Source organism: Lolium perenne, chromosome 1 (genome assembly GCF_019359855.2).
Source record: "Lolium perenne isolate Kyuss_39 chromosome 1, Kyuss_2.0, whole genome shotgun sequence".
NCBI classification, from domain to species: domain Eukaryota; kingdom Viridiplantae; phylum Streptophyta; class Magnoliopsida; order Poales; family Poaceae; genus Lolium; species Lolium perenne.
Window position 1 is genome coordinate 10,285,293 of NC_067244.2, and position 6,298 is coordinate 10,291,590.

Consider the following 6,298-nt stretch of genomic DNA (forward strand, 5'->3'; position numbering starts at 1 on the left):
CCACGTCGCCTCCCCTGGAACCCTATCCTCTTCCTTTCCCCTCCTTTTTCCCCTCGTCTCTCCCGTGGTGTGGTGGCGGACGGCTCAAAATGGTGGAGGCCAGCGACAGGGGAGCAACCACGGCGGCCTCCTCCTCCCTCTCCTAGTGCCTCCCTAGTCCACTCTCCATACTCCAGCAGTCGTCGCTCGTTCTTCACAGCCATCGCCTCCTCTACCCCGACCTAGACCCCAAGCTCCTCCCCAATCATCTTGCGGCGTCCAGGCATGTGTGCCTCGACGGCGACGACCATGGAGGAGGGGGTTGGGGCACGGGGTGGCCGAGCATCAGCCTCCTCCTCCATTTGGATGGACCGAAGGAGCTGCCTCCTTTGCCTCGAGCGCGGCGGTGGTAGCTCGCTGGGAGGGCCAAGAGTTGTAGCTTGCCCGACTCGACCATCTTGCCGAAGCAGAGCAGCCCTTCACGAGAAACTTCATTGGTTTTCAACGAGGTATTGTTAGAATTAATCTTGTCAAAAGATTTGGACTATGAATTAGGGGAATCTAAACGTGCATGTATGCACGTCGCATGTCAAGTAATTTTGTTAATTAGTTGATGCATTAGGTGTAGGCAAGTCCAAGTGCATGTAGAGAGCTGTGAGAAGCTGTCAGATTGAGAAACAACCCATGGTTGGATGGTTATTAGGAGGAAAGTCGCTCCTCCAGTCCACCAGAGTTCAAATCTAATATTTGACACCCAAGAAACTACGGGTATCTGGTTCGGGTTAAACTGGTTCGGGTGTCAGCTTTTTGGATCCGAGCTTTGGGTTTCAGGTTTTATGCACACCATGAGCAGCGCCCAGCTTGAGTGCCGGCCGTGACACAGCCGGATCCTCTATCCAAATGGGATAGGATTCTTTTCTTCTAGGCGAAGGGGTATGCTTAGTTCGTTGGCTGCAGTTTGCTTGTTGTGCAGCGCGTGCCATCAGGACGTCCTTCCGAAAATTTCAGGAAATATTAAACAGGAAGTCCTGTAAAATATAGGAATTTTGTGGAAATCCTTTAAATGATCTAAAAAAACTAGTAAATTGTGCATAATTGATGTAAATAACCATATAAACTAAGTTTATATCACATAATAAATAGATAATACTATATTTGATTCATATTATTTGACACTGATAGATGTATGTAGATACAATTTGATTGTAGATACATCCATTTTAGTGGCAAGTAATATGATCGGAAGGGAGAACCAAACTGAGGTTGAGTGGCTAGGAGAGGATGGTTGTATCTCCAGCCCACCAGAGTTCAAACTTCAGGTTTATCATCTGTGTCTCATAAAAAAGTGGAATATTCTTTCAGTGGGAGCAATGTTCCCGTCGATAGCGAGGCGCCTATGGTGACTTCGTCAATTTCAAGATTCGATCCACCGGCTGATCAGTCTTCCGGAGGTGCTCATAGGGATAGAGTGTGCGTGTGTACGTTCATAGATGTGAGTGTAAGTGAGTGTCTACGTTTGTACTGTGTTTCTAAAAAAAAGGATCGAAAGGAGCACAAAAAAAATTCATATTTCCGGAAAAGTGCCACGCCTAGGTACTAGACCTGTACAAGGGGAAGAAGGAGGTGCCGATTTGAGGAAGGAGGTCGAGAGTACAGCGTGACGTGTGGGCCCTCATATAGTCATATCATTCCAGATGTGATGTGGACCTTCCATGTGTGCCGTAGATGAAAATAATAAACTTGAGATATGAGGGTTTATAGAGTTGAGGGTAATCACGGCCTCTTGGTGGTGGCATATCTAACGGAAGTTAAGAGGTCGGACGGAGCACGTACCTAGCATACATATACAGGCTCATCGATACCCCTTTATCGAAAAAAAAACAGGCTCATCCATACGAGGGAAAATTTAGGGCAATCTAGATACTCCAAAACCGATCCCAACTACCATGGGCAACGGAGCGTCCAGCTCCTATGGTCCGGTATTGGATGTCCTATGGGACGCCAGGAACAATGGCAAGTCGGCGTCGAAGGCCATGTGCTTAGATGCCGTATTCATCGGATGCAAGCAGAAGGAGGATGCTGCGTTTGGTGCGTGCGACGACCAGGCGGCAATCACACCTGAGAAGAAAGAGGCGTGCGACAAGGCGGCGGAGGAGCTGCGCGGCTGCCTGAGGGCCAACCTTGCCGTGATCAAGGCCCTCGCAGCACAGGCACGCGACACGCACGACGAGGAATATAGCCCGCTGGGAAGTAAGGCCTCTTCGTGCTGTTCGTCGTCTGCATGTGGAAGTTCTGGATGAGGCCAAATTCGCCGTGGACATAGCACGTGCATCAGGGAGGCCTAACTATTGATCTATTATTTGTCAGTTTTTATTTCATTTTTACACTTTGTCTCGTCAAACTCTATACCCTAGTAGTGTGGATTCTCCTAAGATTAACTATGGATCGGCCTCCAGCAGGCTCTTGCTATATCAGCTTAATAATTTTCTTTTCTGTAAGATATTGAAACAGGGGCAAAGAGCTTAGTTTGACCTAACAATTTCAGCTTGTTCGACCTTCCTGACCAACATATTCCAGCTCGGTCATCACCACCATAATCAACACCATATTTATCATAAGAATATTATTCGGTGCCGCTTATATGAAATCAAAATACTTATAATCGGTTGACCGTTCGCATGTGTTTCCCTCGTGGACCACTATGGACAAGGACACATAGTTAGCGAGCTACAGCGCCGCCGCAATGCATGTTAGTTTTTTCAATAAAGAGCATATATTAATATCGCGGAGATACCAACTAAACCCAGCCTCTGTAACAACATCATGCCCTAATGACATAAAGGATGCCCACAACCAGAAAAGAGAAAAATAATTATAATAAAAAAGATCCGGCTACAGAGATCCATAACTTGAAACAACAACACTGACACCACCAAGACAACACAGAAGCTCAGCTTTATTCTTCGACGCGGACGAATTGGCCCCCACGCCGCCATCCGTCGCCCGACGACAATGAAGGAGTTATACCTCGCTAAGCAGTCGCTGCCAAGCCCATGGCGACTGCAGAGAAGAAGACTCCACAGCAGGTTGCGATCCCCGGCCAGGAACCCGGCAGCGCTGCATGGTCCGAAGCAGAACGGCCAGGCCCAGATCAGGCCCAGATCGGGCCCGCGCCACCGCCAGATCGCCGCGCCGCCGCAGCCCAACTTCCGGCACCCCGCATCCTGTCGCCTTGCTGCCTCATCCGCCGCACCAAGCTCACCCGCCGCCACACCTCCCCGCTCAGATGTGCCGCTGGACTTGCTGCCTCCTCTGCCCTCCACCGTTTGGTGGGTCGGACGCCTCCACCGCCGCCAGAGCCGGCGACGCAGCGGCCTGGCCGGGGCAGGCGTGGAGACGGGCAGGGTCGGGGTAGATGGATCTCCTGCTGAGCCGACCGAGGGTGAGCAACCCGGGAGGGAGAGGCGTGGGATGGATCTCCTCCGATCAGTTTTTCACGAAGTTCTGGTACCAAGAAATGCATGTTAGTATGGGCATGTAGTCTAATTTGGCCGATGCATGCTACCAAAATGCATGCATGGCTAGTTGTTCGTTAGTTCCCTCAACCCGACCACTCATCATGGAGTTCACTAGTTCGCTAGGCTTTTTTCGTCCGGGCATTTCTGCGACTGTCTCAATCAAGTAGACACTTATCCTACCCGAAGACGGAGAGCTTCGAGCCAACTTCTCTGAGGGAACGATAGATAAGAAGGGACGCTCCCGGAGTTACCATCTAGCACCCTAGAGTCTTCTGCCATGGACGACGATTTGAAGTTACTGATATTTGTGATGTTGTATACATTCACCTCATATGTTACGGAGCACATGCCCAATATTGTGAAAGCACACGCTGGATGTTGCATTGTTTTCTAGCGCATTTGGTGCAAATTGTGTTTTCCTCACCTTTTGTTCTATGTTGGTAAGTGATTGCAAAATGTAATGAACTTGTACGAGTTTTTTTGGGAAAGCATACTTAAGATATTGTATTATTTTTGGGCATTGCTACAAAGTTTTTGTTTTCCGCTGATTTATCCATGTTAAGTACAACATTTTAAATAAACTTATAGTTTTTGTTGCGAACGACAAACAAGATATCATAACATTTTCTGGACGCTTGCTGAAAGTACGTGTTCCCTTTCAGATTCTTCAATGATAAACACGTGTTTTTCAAAATGGTGCAAATGTATGGTGTAAATAATTTTGAGTATTGTTGAAATAGATGCTGATTTTTATTGTAAATAAATTTGCATGAAAAAAGTTGCCGCTTAACCACTTTTTATTGATGCAAAACACATGATTTTTGTTGTAGTCGCTTGTGATTTTCGCTGCCTTTGTTGGTGTTTTCTATTGAAAATCCATTTTTGGCAAAAATAATACTCCCTCCGTTACTTGGTATAAACAATGTAGTTTTTTGAGAAAAATTGTAGAGTACAAGGTGCAATGCGTTGCACCAATTGTCTCGACAACTTTGTAAGGAATTGGTTTACGTTTTCTTATCTTATGCAAAGCTCTCAATTTTCTCACGTCAATTGTTCAATGGTAATCTTTCCCACACCTAATGTATTTTTTTCTCAATATGCAATTTTTAATTTCTATGCCAAAAACTATATGGCTTATGTAAAGGAATGGAGGGAGTATTGTTTAACCACTTTTATTTTACGAAAACAGTAGGGAAAACTCAGTATTGTGTCATTTCATTTCATAAATAATAACTACACATCTGAACCAACTATTCAAGATGGTCTGCGAGAATAAGCTAAATTACAAGGTATGAAGCCATTGATGCATACCGGCCTTCAAACTAGGCTTAGCCCTATGCATAATGAGGTTGAAATCATCCTTCAAATTTTTGAAACAAACTCGCTGGTCCACAACCCGTCCATCAAAAATATGCTTTCTATGCCAAATCCCAACCACTTATTTTTTTGTAGCATTACTTTTCTAAACATTGCGATAATTTTGTTGTAATATTATATTTTTTCGTGGGGTAATGACTTTTGGTGCAGTACTCTATACTTTAGGGGAAAATGATTACGGTGGCATAATTATTGTACATATCATAAATATCAGAGCAAAACAATGTATCCTTTCGCAAATATGGGCTAATTTTGCACATTCGATATTTTTTTTTTTTTGAGAAACACAGTACAAACGCAGACGCTCACATACACGCGCATACACTCTCCCCTATGAACGCACACACGCGCACCCCTACCCCTATGAGCACCTCCGGAAAACTGAGCCGGCGGATTGGATCTTGAAATTGACGAAGTCACCACAGGCGCCTCGTTGTCGACGGGAACGTCGCCTCCCACTGAATGAATATTCCGCCTTTATGAGACACACAGATGTCAAACCTGGGGTTTGAACTCTGGTGGGCTGGGGGTACAACCACCCTCCTAACCACCCAACCTCCGATGGAGGGCCTACGCACGACCGATTTTGGGTTGGCCTATCGGCCGATCACTACAGGAATCTGCCGCTGCGCCGACGGTTAAGAGCCCTCGGCCTAGCCATGGAAGGCCATTGGTGTATCCTACGCCGAGGGCTGCCGTCGGCGTAGCCCCTCGGCGAAGGTCTCCCTCGGCGGAGACACGTCGGCCCTCGGTGTAGGACTGGACCTCGGCGTAAACGTTGGATGCCGACGGTCGTTCCAGGCTCTCGGCGTCTGAGCCCTCGGCGCAGCAATGGCCGGTGCGTCGTCCGTTAACGGACGTCGGCGCTACACCGACGGGCATGGCCCTCGGCGTACATCTCCAATTAAAATATAAAAAAAATCGCGTCGAACCCTAACGGGCTCGCGCCGCCGCCGCGTTCTGTTGGTGGCCGGTGCGCCGCCGCCGCGTTCTGCTCCCGAGCGCCGGTCTTGTCCATGCGCGTGCGGACGCGGCGCGTAGCCGTGGAGGTAGAAGGTGGCGAGGTCGAAGGCGTGGCCGTCGGAGGTGGAAGGCGGCGAGGACTTGGGCCGGAACGTCGGAGGCAGAAGGCGACGAGGACCTAGGCGCGGCCATCAGAGGAAGAAGGCGGCGAGGTCCAAGGCGGAGCCGCTGGAGGAGGAAGGCGGGGAAGACCAGGGCGCGGCCGTCGGAGGAGGAGGCGGCGAGGTCCTGGACGGCGTGGTCCTGCGCCGTGCGGCCGTGGCATGGTCCTGCGCCGTGCAGCCGTGCAGTCGGAGGAGAGAGGTGGGGAGGAGAGATACGAGAAAGATACAGAGGAGAGGAGAAGATAACGGCCTGGTGCGTCCATGCCTTTTTTTCCATGCCATGTCATCGATCCATGG